The following is a 7,022-nucleotide window of genomic DNA, read 5'->3' on the forward strand; positions in this document are numbered from 1 at the left end:
ACAATATAAACATTTATGTAGTAATTTGTCCACCACATGTGACCGGACATTAAACGCTTATGTAGCCCTTGAGAACGTTTTTCAGGCTAAAACGAGGCTGAGTCTAACCTAAAAAAGACTATTTTTAGGGAATACTGAATTAGCAAAAGTAGAATATCAATTAATTTTTAAAATACTATATTTTCCGCACTATAAGGTGCACTAAAAAAGCCTTAATTTTTATTTTCATTTAAAAAAAAAAAGAAAATAACAGCGGTTTCTTATAATCCAGAGCATTTTATACACAGATTAATTCTGGTTGTCTTTACTGATGTCAGAGTAACACCACAGATTCCCCTGGCATTCTCATTGTTATTGTTGGACTTATGAATAAAAAAAAAATGCAGATAACACCACCACAGACAACGAAAGTTTAATTGTGGAGGTTCAAAAACATAGCATCTTTCATGACACAAAACATGTATTTTACCATGACTCCGTTAGGAAGGAGAGGGCATGAGGTTTGATCGTTTAAGTGTTGGATGAGCGAAGAGAGCAGGACGAACTACTTGACACGGGAGCGACAGGACAAACCACTCCAACAGGATTCATGGGGAGGGTGGACTGACCGAAGATGCAATGAATTCACTACAAATTTCGGTTTCAATGTTAACATAATAATGAAACTAATGTGTAGCGTTTAGTTCAAAAACAGACCATTTGTTGACGGTGTGCCTAATAATCCAGGGATCCTCCTTGAAAATAGGGTAAATGCATCCTTAAGTATTTTATTTTATATTTTGATATTATTTTGGGTAACTATAGATGGATTTGAAGCCGCATTTGGTCTTACAATATCATGGTTGAGTAACTTTTCTTCTCACATGATTCGGTGGGCATTTTGATACATGATCCACAAATCGAAACATCAAAAATTCATCTAACGTTAAGTGTTATGATCCTGTCCAATACTTTTACCTAAATGGATCCAATCTGGATTCATATTTTTCATTTGGTATTTAAGATTATAAATGAAAATGCCCTTCAACAGAGAAACTTTTTTTCTATTTCTGTTTAGAACATTTTAATTCAAGCAACAAAAATAAAGTGTCTGACAACAGCTTCATACATAAAAACCTGCCATTTTGGGTATTTAGACAATTTTGTTCTTTGTGGATAAAAACTGTGTTGTATTAATTTATTCAGGTGTTGTTTGAAGGGCTGTGAAAAAAGGTTATGTTTAGTGCACATAGAACACATCTCTTGTTGTAGTTCACCTTCAGCCAATTTATTTTATTTATTTTTTTTTTTTTTAACTTGTCCTGTCCAACAGCTAGGCAGACAGATGAGAGCTGAGGGCCTCTTGGGTTGGACATATTTTACTTTAACAAGAGGGGTTATTAATCTTCAGACAAACCAAAGGTATGTCTGAATAAACCCCTTTTGTAATTGAGGCCAAACTTTATTAATTTCAAACATGTCTGAAAATCTTTGGTGTTGGACCGGACGGAAAAGGAAAGAGGGGAAGAAGAGAGAGGGACGTTAGAGAGAGGGGGGGTAGGGGGTGATAATAGGAGGGGAAGGGGGATAAGACCATGAAGCAGCATAAAGCAGCAAGTTTACTGGTTGTTAATCATTATGGTAAGGTTCAAATGTAAAAAAAAAACAAAAAAAAAGGGCGGAGCCTGTCCACACACACACTCAAATGTTATAAACACACCTGTTAGTTGCAAAAATGTCCACCTGTCGACATGTACACAAAACAGATAGTGTTCACACGCATACTTATGCCTTAAAACCAACTAGTGTGAAATATTTCAGTCATTCAGTCTGTTGAGCTAACACCTGTGCTCAGGTGAGTGTTTATGTTCTTCTAAAATGGATGGTGGAACGTGAAAAGAAGGAGGGAGAGTGCCCAGCTGGCTGGGCACTCACCTTCAGCCAATTTAGATTGACTCAACTCGTTAGAAGCTAGCTTGTGATTGGACGTATTTGTCATGGTGCCTCTGACAGTCTTCCTCCCCATCCCCTCTCTGCTTGGCTCCTGATGATTCCCAGCTGTGTACACTCACCTAATGACCGACCAGGCCTACTTAAGGAGATCCAGAACCAGCATTCATTGCCAGTTCGTTGCCCCTGATGGTGCCTAACCTGGTCTCTCGTCTAGTTTAGTCCAAGTGTTCATGTTCATGGCTAACTTGCATTGCCTTGCCTTCAGGACATTCTGACCACGAGTGGACACCTGAGTCACCGGATTACCTGAACCACAGAACCTCTCGGAACACCAAGAACCTCCAGCCTCGCCTCGAGCCATCACTGACCTCCAGCCTCGCCACGAGCCAAATCCGACCACCAGCCTCGCCTCAAGCCCAAGCTACTTCCAGCAACTTCACCCGCTGCTCTCCAGCCTCCAGCCACATCAAGATCTCAAGCAACTCCAAATGTCATTAAAACTTGACTAACCAACTTACTCACCTTGTGTTTTCCTTCCGGGTTCCAGCGCCTGGGTCTGCCTCGTCTTGCTTGCCATGACAGTATTTTTGTTTGCACCGCATTTACATAAAAAGGCAGAAGTAGTCACATTTGTGTTTTTCAAATGATAGTCAATAAATCTTTTATCTGTGTCATTTAAATACTCATATAACCCTAAAACTATATTTCACTAAAGTACATGACCTTAACTGAACTTTTTTTGCCTAAAAAGAGTGAAGCTTTATTTCCCTGAAGCAAACAAATGAGACTTTTGAATTGAGATTTCATCATCAGAATTTCAGAGCAAAAAGTTTCAAATAATGATCTGGCTTAAAACATACAACCCCCCCCCCCCCCCCCCCCCCCCCCCCCAATGCCCCTCCACAGAGTAACTTTAGACGACAATATTGTAGGAACAGTAGATTACTAACATCTTGAGGCTGAATTGCTCATGTCTAACCACCCCCCTTCCTAAAGCTACATGTTTTCTTAGCTCTTGACCTTTTCCTCCTGCAGTCGGCCGGCTTATTTGGAAAACTGCACTGACAGCCACTTAGCAAATGAACTCCGATGAGTGGAGGAGACCTGTTGAAAGTCGACAGATTTCTGAAGCTTGTGTGGACAGCCAGTGCTGAAAGGAAGTGGGACTTCTGCATAAAGCGAACTGTAGACTGCTGTCCATTTGTTGACTCCTCGGGTTTGCTTGTTATTCCTCCCTTGGCGGGTCGGCGGGGGCCCCCTTGGTGATGGTTCCTAGCAGTAATAAACACAGACAGTTTTCATCTTGACTCTCTGAAGGGCAGCTTCCTATGAAAGAGAAACAGATAAAACAACATCTGCTGTGGGACGACCTGCAGACCGGTCCTGTCAGAATGGATTCGGCTCAGAACCTTTTCTTTAACAAAAAAAAAAAAAGAACACCCTATTTTGTTTTTGTGTACGTTTAAATCTGAAAAAAAAGCATGCAGAAGCCCAGCAGAAATCATTCTTGACGTTTTTCTCAAAGCATTAACACCACAAGAGTAACCCTGATCATTTTTTGGCTATGCAGCGATAGAAAAACTATTTTTTCTTATTATTATGAGTAATGTTTTATTAGTGTTTGAAAATCTTGCTTAAAAAAATAAATATTTAAAAAAAAACTTTTGCTGATGATGTGTACAAATGAGATAGAAAACAAAAATGTGTATTTTTTTTCAAATACCACTAAATTAATAGTGTTTAAGTTTTATGTTTTGTAAGTGACTCAACAAAAACGTTTTTAACTCTTAACAAAGCACCTTTCTGACCCATCTGATAGTAAACAAATGAAAGCATTAACAATGAACGGTCAATGTGTGTTAACATTTCTTGTCACGTGTGCTTTAACAGAATATGTCAGGGACTGAAAGACATTTACAGGACTGCCAGAACCTGCTGAGTCTGTGATGGAGAGAAAATCAGTTGCGGCATCAGCTATAAAGCATGGACATTTTAATTTAAGGAAGTGCTTTTTGTCACATTAATTATGAGTTTAGCTTATAAAATCTTTAGGATCTTTCCTTCAGATATGTGCTTGTCACTTATTTCTACCAATTAATTAAAAATCTTTTTAAAGAAAGATTAAAAAAAAATAAAGGCTTTTGGCAAGGCATGGTGGGGTAAAGTAGCCTACAATTGTGAAAGTTAATTTTTTAAGAAATAAATATTTACAAATTGCAGATTTTGTAAATTTGTGCAGATTATGCTGGAGTTTTTAAATGTCTAAAAAAAACTGTCAAGCAAAGGGTTAAAGTGAAGTTTACTGTCTAGTGGGTCTACATGACCCAACTCCAAATGGTAAACTGCCTAGGATGGCACAAGGGTTACTCTGCTACCTTGTCTATCATTGGCTTTTGTAGCATTTCTTCTACTAATGTGAGCACCTGAAAACCTGCTCTCACATTCCAAAGCGCTAACCCTTGATGGGATTGCAGATTCAAACTTTACAAAGTGTCAAACACTTAACTGTATTTTCCACACGGAAATCAGTTCAAAAAGGACTTTAAATAGGTTTAATTGAACCCTCATTGTTTGTTTACTTCTCTGGGTTAGGGTTACCATAACTTAATAAAGGTGTGTATTTTACTTTTTTGTATTATGCTGCCCCCACAAGTTGAGAATGGAATTGCAGGTTTGCTTTCCATCTTTTTTTTTCTTTTCATATTGAATGTATTTGTATTTACATTTGTGGCTTGATTGAAGGTGTCTATACGGTTTATTGGAATTTAACAGGATTTAGAAAAGAGGGGGCTACTTATTTGGGTGGTCCATCAGTTTTTCTTGAGGGCCTCACTGGTGCCCCATTGTTATGCACTGACTGTACTTTGTACCAAAGTAGAACCCAAAAACCTCAATCCAACCTCACCTTTCCTCAGACATGCCAGTCTGAGTTTGTTTTGCACAAATATTCATTGTAGAAGCACCAGTCACGATGGCCAAACTGCATCGAAACAAGAAAAAACAAGGGAGAGAGCTCACATGTGCATATGCATGCAAAGTGCCCAGAGCATTTTGGTCCATGCAAAACGATGACGGCACTGGATTAAAGACACATTTCTTTGAAGAGGAGAAAAGTACTGAGAGCTCTTGCACACACCCAGACTGGTTTGCTTCTTCATCTCCTCGCACGCAGACAAACTCACTGCAGACGTGGCTCAACACTGTGTCACAGAGTCCTTCACAAATACTGCCCTCTGCTTTGATGCTGAATGCCACCCACTTCTGCCCCGCGGAAGGACAAGGAAGGGATCAAACCTCTGTTTTCTCTTCTTCCTATAAGAAAAGCCTTTAATCCCTGACCTAGTCTGGGCAAATATCTTCACCAGGCACGCTCCGTGTAGAGCCCTTATCAAAACAACAAAAAGGGTGACTGAGTCATTCATTCAGGTTCAAGTTTGCTTCATCAGTCAGGGGTTCTTTCCAAAGAAAGATTTTAATACTTCAGAACTGAGTGGCAAACTTTCGGTTTGATTCTCACTCGGCGTGCAAGTAATCCAATCTAAGATACATAAAACAGAGTGTGGCATACTTAAGTCCTCAATTTATCATCAAACTTTCTCTGGAGATGACAAGAATTTTTTTTTTTCCTTTTATTTTTTGGTCACAATGGAATTTTTTCCTTCTCTAACAAAATGGATTACTCCTCTTTTTACTTTTAAAATGGGTTAATTTTAAGTTTTACTTTTAAATAAGTCCACGGAAAAAAGCTTTTATTATGAAAAACCATTTAACTGTTGCTTTTGCATGGCAGCTGTAAATCACAGAGCCACTCTTTGCAATGTACAGCAGACAACACAAAATTTACAACTAAGATTGTATGGAAGCAGGTATCGTTTCTGTTGCTGCAGGGTTTAAGGGGGGCATCTGCTCCTCTAGCAAAAAACTGGTGGAGCAGCCCACAATTTTTGAGTCAATATTGGTATCATTATTGACGAAAATTAAGAAATCAATAAAAAAAATCTATTTTACGTGATTTTCACCCTGTTTTTGTAACGGACTTCTACTTCTATTTCATTGGCCACCCTTCCAATGTGTTCTGCCCCCCCCCTTGCAGCCCCCCATATAAAATGTTCTAACTCCACTTTTCACGCATCCTTCTTCTGCAAAAGAGCTGCTGGTTTTTAAAAAGTGATGATTGATTGTGACACAAGATTAAAGATGTGTTCATGTCAAGCTCAAAGTTTCCTTGGTTTGGATGAAAAGCAGAGTGCCAGGACTCTAAACCAGATTATATTGTCAAAGGGAAACAGTCCAACTTTCCTCATGCAAGAAAAGATTGGTTGCTCATAGCAGAAAGCGGCCCTGCCAGTCAACACTGGAACCATATACTGTAGTTACAGAGTCACAGAGCAGAACTGCGTCCACTCTTTGAAGTAAATATATTGTGGAAAACATGCTTACTCTGTAAAAAAGAAGTCATAAATTCACAGAATATATATATATAAAAGGTGTCTATATATATATATATATATATATATATATATATATATATATATATATATATATATATATATATATATATATATATATATATATATATATATATATGTTTGTTTGTTTTTTTAATTTTGGTCCTCAAAAATACACATTTCCCTCCATTCCTTGGAGATTTCACCAAATATATTATATATATATATGTGTGTGTGTGTGTGTGTATTACCTCAATCTGTGGTCATAAGCTTATAACTATGAATTGTCGGCCTCTGAAAAAACATTAACTAAAAAACAACATAAAACATTAACATTAAACATTAAACATTAACATTAAACTATGTTGGCTTTTCAAAATAAGTTAACTCAAATGCCTAACATTAGAAGGCAAAAAGGAGCAAATAATTTCCCCAAACCATCCAAAGGTTTTTTTCCATTGATTTAAATAAATTTTGTATTAAAGCAGGCAATAACGAATGAATATGAATATATGAATGTCTAATTAGAATTTGTGATTTTAGTACTGATGCATATCAAAAAAGGATTATTTTAAAGGTAATTGTGATACTAAAAACATTAGGCACTATTAATCTGGATAGGTAGACAATAAAAAACTCCAA

The 7,022-nt window shown here is 37.6% G+C and overlaps 1 long non-coding RNA gene across 1 annotated transcript; it reads right to left on the reverse strand.

The window, feature by feature from the left end:
* Nucleotides 1-397: 397 nt before the first annotated feature.
* On the reverse strand, nucleotides 398-2,754 carry LOC111946414. The gene is made up of 2 exons (XR_002872134.1): nucleotides 1,915-2,754; nucleotides 398-1,256 (listed from the first exon to the last, which is right to left on the reverse strand). It is a non-coding gene; the product is annotated as an uncharacterized LOC111946414 (long non-coding RNA).
* Between the last annotated feature and the right edge of the window lie 4,268 nt (nucleotides 2,755-7,022).

This window comes from Oryzias latipes, chromosome 19, assembly GCF_002234675.1.
Source record: "Oryzias latipes chromosome 19, ASM223467v1".
NCBI classification, from domain to species: Eukaryota; Metazoa; Chordata; class Actinopteri; order Beloniformes; family Adrianichthyidae; genus Oryzias; species Oryzias latipes.